Source organism: Nelusetta ayraudi, unplaced genomic scaffold (genome assembly GCF_046127955.1).
Source record: "Nelusetta ayraudi isolate G7.1 ecotype Tasmania unplaced genomic scaffold, CSIRO-AGI_Nayr_v1 ptg000018l, whole genome shotgun sequence".
NCBI lineage: Eukaryota > Metazoa > Chordata > Actinopteri > Tetraodontiformes > Monacanthidae > Nelusetta > Nelusetta ayraudi.
In genome coordinates, this window is record NW_027466068.1 from 760473 (window position 1) to 767325 (window position 6853).

Here is a 6853-nt window from a genome sequence, read left to right on the forward strand (position 1 = left end):
AAGATTACCCTGGAATTGCCCATTTAAACACTTCAATTGTTGCTTCATCCGTCATTCCTAAATGCCAGGGGGTGTCCGTTACTTTGATGAAGCGGTTCTGGTAGCAGAATCTAACTGAGTCCCTGGGAATCCCATGCTGTTCATAGTAGGTGATCATTAGATGGCTGAGAGGAGTGAACAGCTCAATCTGAACCCACACCACTGAACCCTCCTGGTCTTCCACCGCCAAGTTGATCAGTTCAATCCTCTTTTGCTCCTTGGGTTTTTTCTTTGTCGGACTCGTGGCATCTTCTGTCCTCTTTGCTTTGTTCCTTAACTTGGAATCTCTGTCAGTTTTTCTAATTGTCAAAATGACGAGTAGCGCAAAAGTGGAAGTTTTGGCTACGGACCACAGAATGTTGCCTATGTAACTGTGGTTTTCTAGGTCATGAACTGCTGAATCGAGACCCTTTGACATCTTTTCATTGTAAAACTTACTCTCAGGAGATAACTTAACCCTGAACTCCGGAGGTTCGACCCCCTCTGACACAAGGTGGACAATAAACTCTCCATCTTCTATTCTGGCACTTCCTTCCTGGAAGTGCATCTGAGCCAAATTCTCCCTGTACTGGCTTTTTAACTGAGCATGCACTTGATCCGCAACTGAAGCCTTTAGCCTTGAGAAGTGGGATTCTAGCATCAAGGAATTCTCTAACTTGGAAGCAGACATCAGGTCTTGGGTTGTCGTGTGATCGTCATTGTATCGCCCCAATGGGCCAGAGGCTGGGGCAGGTTTTACCTGGTCTTTGAAATCGATGTAATCTTTCTTAATCGATTTTCTTTCTGAAACTTGAACTACAGTGTATTTTACTGAAATCCTCAGCATTTCTTGCAGAACTTCTTCACGACCTTGATTCCATGATTGATAATGATTCACTTCTTTTCCTACAACCATTGCAAGGTCCTTCTTTAATTCCTCTATGGAACGTAGCCTCTTGTTTTTCAGTTTGCTTGAACCTTCAGCTCTTGCTGAGCCTTTGTGTCCTCGCTGGCTAGGGTCAACCCAACTCCAGCCTCTCGCCATTGGATGTTCTTTAAAAAAGAATTCCTCTCCTTTCTCTCGGATGTTGTTGTCATTGCTGTTAGTCATATCTAGGGCCATGAGAATCAAAGGAAATGTCCGGAAGTTTCTTGCAGATTCAGATATAATTGATGCAGTGAAATATGTGGTGCGCCAGGCCTCAATGGATAGCGACGGACTGGTTGTTGGCTCTCCGAGAAAAATTTCTTTTATATATTGAATATAATCTTTCTTTGGGTTTTTAATGTTTTTATCCAAAATGTGTTCGCTCATGTCTGGGTATTTTTCCTTTCCAATTTGCTCCTTAATACAATCCTCAATTGCATTAATTCTTTCTGTATTTTTGATTTGATTGTTGTCGAGTTTCTTTCCCACGAGATACACATACAAAGTCTGAGGATCAACAGCATATATCCAGTCTTTGACCATGAGGTAAGTGATGTTATTTTCTCCGTTCTTTGCATAACGTTGAATGATGTTTCTCACATCTTCTCCTGATTTAATCTCATAACAGTTGGAAAGAATGTCTTTTATTTCCTGCTCAGACTCTATCCAAACCACCTCATTAGTGAGGTTCCTTATCCTATATTTATTTTTTATGTCCTCCACATGATTAATGTTCACTTTACGAGGCAGAAGACGATCTTTGTGAAAGAGCCCCCAGGCCAATGCCATGAGCTCATGAGAAGCAGTTGGGTTAAATTTCTCCATGACATTCTGGTCTAGGAAATTCTCAGGTTTTTCTGGCCAGTTTTTCTGAAAAGCCTTGAAACGTTCGGCTATTTCTTTATGTATTATGAGTTTATGAGATCCACTGAGAGATACACGCTCTTCTTTACCATTATTTATTATTAGCTCATCAGATCCACTGACAGACTGATCCACTGATACAACCTCTCCTTTACTATTAGAATTTTTTGTAATTACTACTTTTCTGTTCTCATCAAACACTGCCACCACCTTCTGGGTATCATCTTTATGTCGCCACTGAGCCCCATCGGTGGCCTGAGTGATTATTTTTCCATCACTTGTGACCTGGACTTTGCCCTGATGGAGATGCAACTCTGTCTCAATGTTGGCAGCATGCAGCTCAGTCAGCACAGTTTGAGCAAATGCTGGTTCTGACCCAAGCTCACAGGCCACAAAACTTATTGTTTTGATTTTGTTACCAACCCTGTTGGTTTGTTTTATGATGTTGGCAACTTCTTTTGCCTTGTACCCTGACAGTGTCATCTCTCCACAGTTTTCAGTTAAACCATGGCCAACTAGCACCAATCTGCTCTTCTCTGTCAGTGGCACAGAGTCACCATGAAGTAGTTTAGGTCGTTGATTTTCATCCAGACCATAAACAGAACTGATTGTTGAATATTTTTGGTAAAGATATTGTGTAGCTCTTTTAACAACTTCATCATTTTCCATTACAAGGATGTGCTGGTGGTCATACTGTGTGGTATGCTCAACCTTTTCCTGTGGAATTTCATATCTAGAAACTGAGTCTGGTTCATTGATGACTTTGTGTATCTGGCCGTTCCTCTGGTTCATTTCTATAACTGCTCTGATGCCATGGATCATGAGAGTCTGTAAAAAGCTGTGCTGGAACTCTGTGGTTGTCTTATCATCCAAGGAGAAAAGTGGAACTGCTTTACGTGACAGATTCAACAAGTTCTCTGCAAGAGACGAGCCAGAAAGCCCAGAAACAGTCTGACCATCTTCTGAAAGACGTCCAAATATTTTAAGCACTGTGTTGCTGTCTGCGTCTGGCATGCAATCAGAGTTCTGAAGACATTCCACACTAACGATCTCCGAGTAATCAGGATCCAAACTGTATTCATCCTTGACTTGGTCTTCTGTTGACTTGTCCTTGTCAGTCATGACCAGAAGTTTTTGGCTGTAGTTGTGTGAGATCTCAGAAGCATGAAGCAACCGCAGCTGCATCTTCTGGTCCTCAATATCTTTTAGGAAGCTCTCAAATTCCTACAAGTCAAAAGTCAAAGTGAGTACAAAAAGAGCATTGACAATTGTAAGACATTTGACAATGTAACCCTTTCTTTTTTCTTTAAACGGGGAAAAAACAACCCACACTTGCATCATATGAGCATCTCACTCACTCACTCACTCACTCATGCCCTGTATGCCTTGTGGCATGTAGGGCGGCGTTGCCGTTTCCGTAACAGAGTAGCATAGTTCTCGGGGTCTCTGAGGCACACAAGCCCATCGACCACGACAAGGTGGGGATTCTTCGATGAGAATATGTGCATCTGCTGCCCTAAACACTTATTATAGTCCCAATTCCACTGCCCAAAAAACATGTTTTTTTTTTGCAAATAATCGGCATTTGGTGGCGGTGGAATCTGCTCACCGAGCCGCGCGACAAAACAGATCAAACAACCCGGCAAGCGACCCGGGTCAAAATCGGCTCCGATCGGCTCCGCACCAATCGGCTTGCGATGGAATCGGGAAACCCGGGACAACACCACCTTTTTTACTTGCCGCACTGGGTGATGGTGAGTGTAACGTGCGCTAAATCATAATATCGCGCCAGTCGCGGCGTATATCAAGCACTGATGCAAAAGTTTTCGATCACGTTCCATCAGCGCTGGATAATTGTTCATTGTCCTCTGGCTGTTTCGCACGCTGCTCGGGCACAAAATGGACCCAGACGTCGAAACAATCGCTGCACGGCGGGAAGCGGCCGCGGAGGTGCTGGCGGCAACGACGTCATCGCTCCACTACAGCCAAGTGACCAACAACTAAGAACACTGGCCACCGCCAGACTCTTGAATTCTGTAGAACTTCATCATGCGATCTCAGCACGATAACGTCAGCAGACACGACGCGGTGAAAGTGGAGGGGGTGCAGCTTGCCGGGGGGGGGGGGGGTGACACCCCGCTGGGTTTGGTGTGTGGACACGGAACTCAATGCCGATTGCTTCCGCGACGTCCCGCGTCCAAAAACATGGTGTCATCCCGCTAATTTTAGTGGAACAGAGGCTTAACACTTCTTATCTACAGTATGTCAAGTCAGATGTAGGAAGTTCTGCAATAGACCAGGGGGTCTGTATAAGGATCACTGATGCAGAAGGGAAGAGTGGGACAACATACATTCTTACACAACATGCTATATGTAAAAGAGGAACGCCGCTGCCAGAATGAAAGATGCACACTTTTAGAGGACAATGCAACAATTGTCAATACATTAGTTTTCAGGAGCCTGGCAGTCGAACTAGCAGATAGATCACTGGGCTTCAGCTGTAAACAATTACTTGACTGTGTTTAATTGAGCCTGCTTAGGTCGAACCAACCAAGTTAAAATGAATCCCTACAATCCCTTATTTCTGTTTTGTACAATACCCGTATGCCTTCATTAATATAGGTCAGAGGAATTGCATCAAGAGAAATGATTTACTTTAAATCGTTTAAAATCCACAAACCTTTTCCTGCTGTAGGAGACAAGATTTAATATCTTGACACTTCTTCAGATCATCCTGCCAATTTTTTAGGCTTTGGATCAGGCTCTCCCTAAAAGAAATTCAAACGTTTAAAAGTGAATCAATACATTTAAAATTAGGGGTTGGCTTGTACACACATAAACAAAGGTTTTGTGCTCACCCGAGCCAAGTGAACCGTACTCAACTGGGCTTAAAGGTACTTTGGCCCAGTTCAGATTGCCTAGTGGAAGATGTAGCTTAAAACCCATCTCTTCAGAATGGCCTTCAGCTCAGGATGACATGCTCTTTCGGGCTTGTGTTTCAATGTGTATCTTTGTGCCAATGTTTTTTGTATTTTAGTGTATTGCTGTAAAGCACATTGTGATTTTATCTGTGAAAAGTGCTATTCAAAGAAAAATGTACTTGCTTACCTTGCTTGCTCACTTGTTTATTGTATTGTCTATTTCTGGGCGTGTCTGTGTGTCAATTTCACCTTTGGCACTAAGACATTGTACCCAAAGTTCAATGATTAACAGTAACTGAGTCTGGATGCATGAAATCTATTCCTTCTTCTGTGATATGTTTGAAATTTGGAATTTAATATCTAATTTTGTTAGGCAGTTTGTGTTATATTTGTTATATTGTATTGCATGAAGAGTGCTCTATAAACAAAATTAGAATTACACAAGTTGAATCTTGGTCTGATACCACTAACATAAATCTAAGTGACAGGACTCGATACTGCGGTGGCAATTTAGCTTCCTGTTGACGAGATCTCAGTGAGAAATTAAAGGCGTATCCAGGTAGGTTCTAGCTGTCTGGTTAATAGAGGTCACCAGGGAAAGTACTGAGTCTGAGTACGAGCCACTTCCACCGTCTCGTCTGGGCCAAGAGCTGAGGCAACAAATTGAGTTTGATCCTTCATTGCAGTTTCACATCTGTAACGTGCTTGACACGAAAAAAGATATGACGGCTGAAAACCACTGACGTGGCGGAAGAGCGCCAACAGTACCACTACAAGAGGTGTGGTCTTGCATATACCACCTGAACATTGTGAACTAGTCTTACAGTTTCACCATCAAGATGACAAATGTGTCATCCAAATTGGCAGAAGTTAATTTTGAACTTCTTCTGCACCTTAACCTTCAATCGTTGCATAACCCACATGAGGTTAGTTAAACTGAAACTTTCTGCAATCTGATAAACGGGAAACGCCTTGATTTTCTCCCAGCTGAAAGCTACAGTACAGTCCTAACCCACATACAGGCTTTGTTAGCTTTTTAAACATCATCTTGATGCATGGTAAAACCTTTGACATTGGTTCCTCTAGTGAATGTCGTATAGTTACAACAGTAAATTTAAATCATTTTTGGATTTACAAAATAAAATCCCCATTGGTTCCTTGATTGACCTGCAGTTGAAACTTTCACTTTCTCATAGACACGCATTATATTTCCTGAAAAAACAATAAAAAGAACTTAAGGAACAGATTCAAAGGAGATATTTTGAAACGTACCATTGGTTGACATTGACATCGATGCTTTCACTTGACAGTCGCAGGCCGTGCAAAGCTGCAATATCAGGCCAGAGAGTCTTGTCTTCAGAGATCATTCTCTTCAGAGAGGCCTCCAAGTCTTCATCTTGCACCTCTGTTGATTAAGTTTTACATTAGACAGTTAGTTTGTTAAGTTAATCAATGCCTTGTCTGTATTATAAGTACACAGGTTCAAATTAGTTTGTAAAAGAAAAATTAAGCAAAAATCAAAACTAAAATTTTAACATTCGATTGACACCTGCAGTCCGGCTCCTGAACTTCTGCACCTCTTTCATGTGTTCAGCATGATTCTTTTTTATTTATTTATTATTATTATTTTTTTAAAGATAATCTCTGCCATTGAGGACACTGAATTAATTCTTAATCTAATTAATTTATGTTCCTAAAATTATTACTTACCAAACTGTACTTTGAAACAGAGGAGACCGAGAAGGATCAGCAGCATCAGTCCGCAGAAGCTCCTCCGATAACCTGCCATGGCTCTGCCAAGTGTTACAAACACACATCAACTCAGTGTAATAAAATCAACAAAGTTTTGTCTAAAGACTGATTTTGTTTATTGTAGGAGACATTTCTCTGAAAGAGAAGTAGCTCAGGAAGGACTTGGAGGAGAGAAAATCTCCATTGTTACTTTACCACTACCCTTTGGTCTTTCTAACCAAGTCCCTACTGACTGGACATCCATTCAGTCATCAGAAGTTGCACATTGTCTTTATGTAGGCAGATGTGACATGCTTTGCAAGGCAGTCGGCGTGTTGGTGCTCTGCAGCTTAGACAGTTTGCACCAACAGAGCAAACAAAAGTTTAGTTG

The 6853-nt window shown here is 41.9% G+C and overlaps 1 long non-coding RNA gene across 1 annotated transcript; it reads right to left on the reverse strand.

Annotated features, from left to right (window-relative positions):
• Window positions 1–1759: 1759 nt before the first annotated feature.
• Window positions 1760–6530, reverse strand: LOC142887729 (uncharacterized). Its single transcript, XR_012926583.1, has 5 exons — window positions 6442–6530; window positions 6004–6136; window positions 4491–4578; window positions 1955–3034; window positions 1760–1888 (listed from the first exon to the last, which is right to left on the reverse strand). It is a non-coding gene; the product is annotated as an uncharacterized LOC142887729 (long non-coding RNA).
• Window positions 6531–6853: the final 323 nt, after the last annotated feature.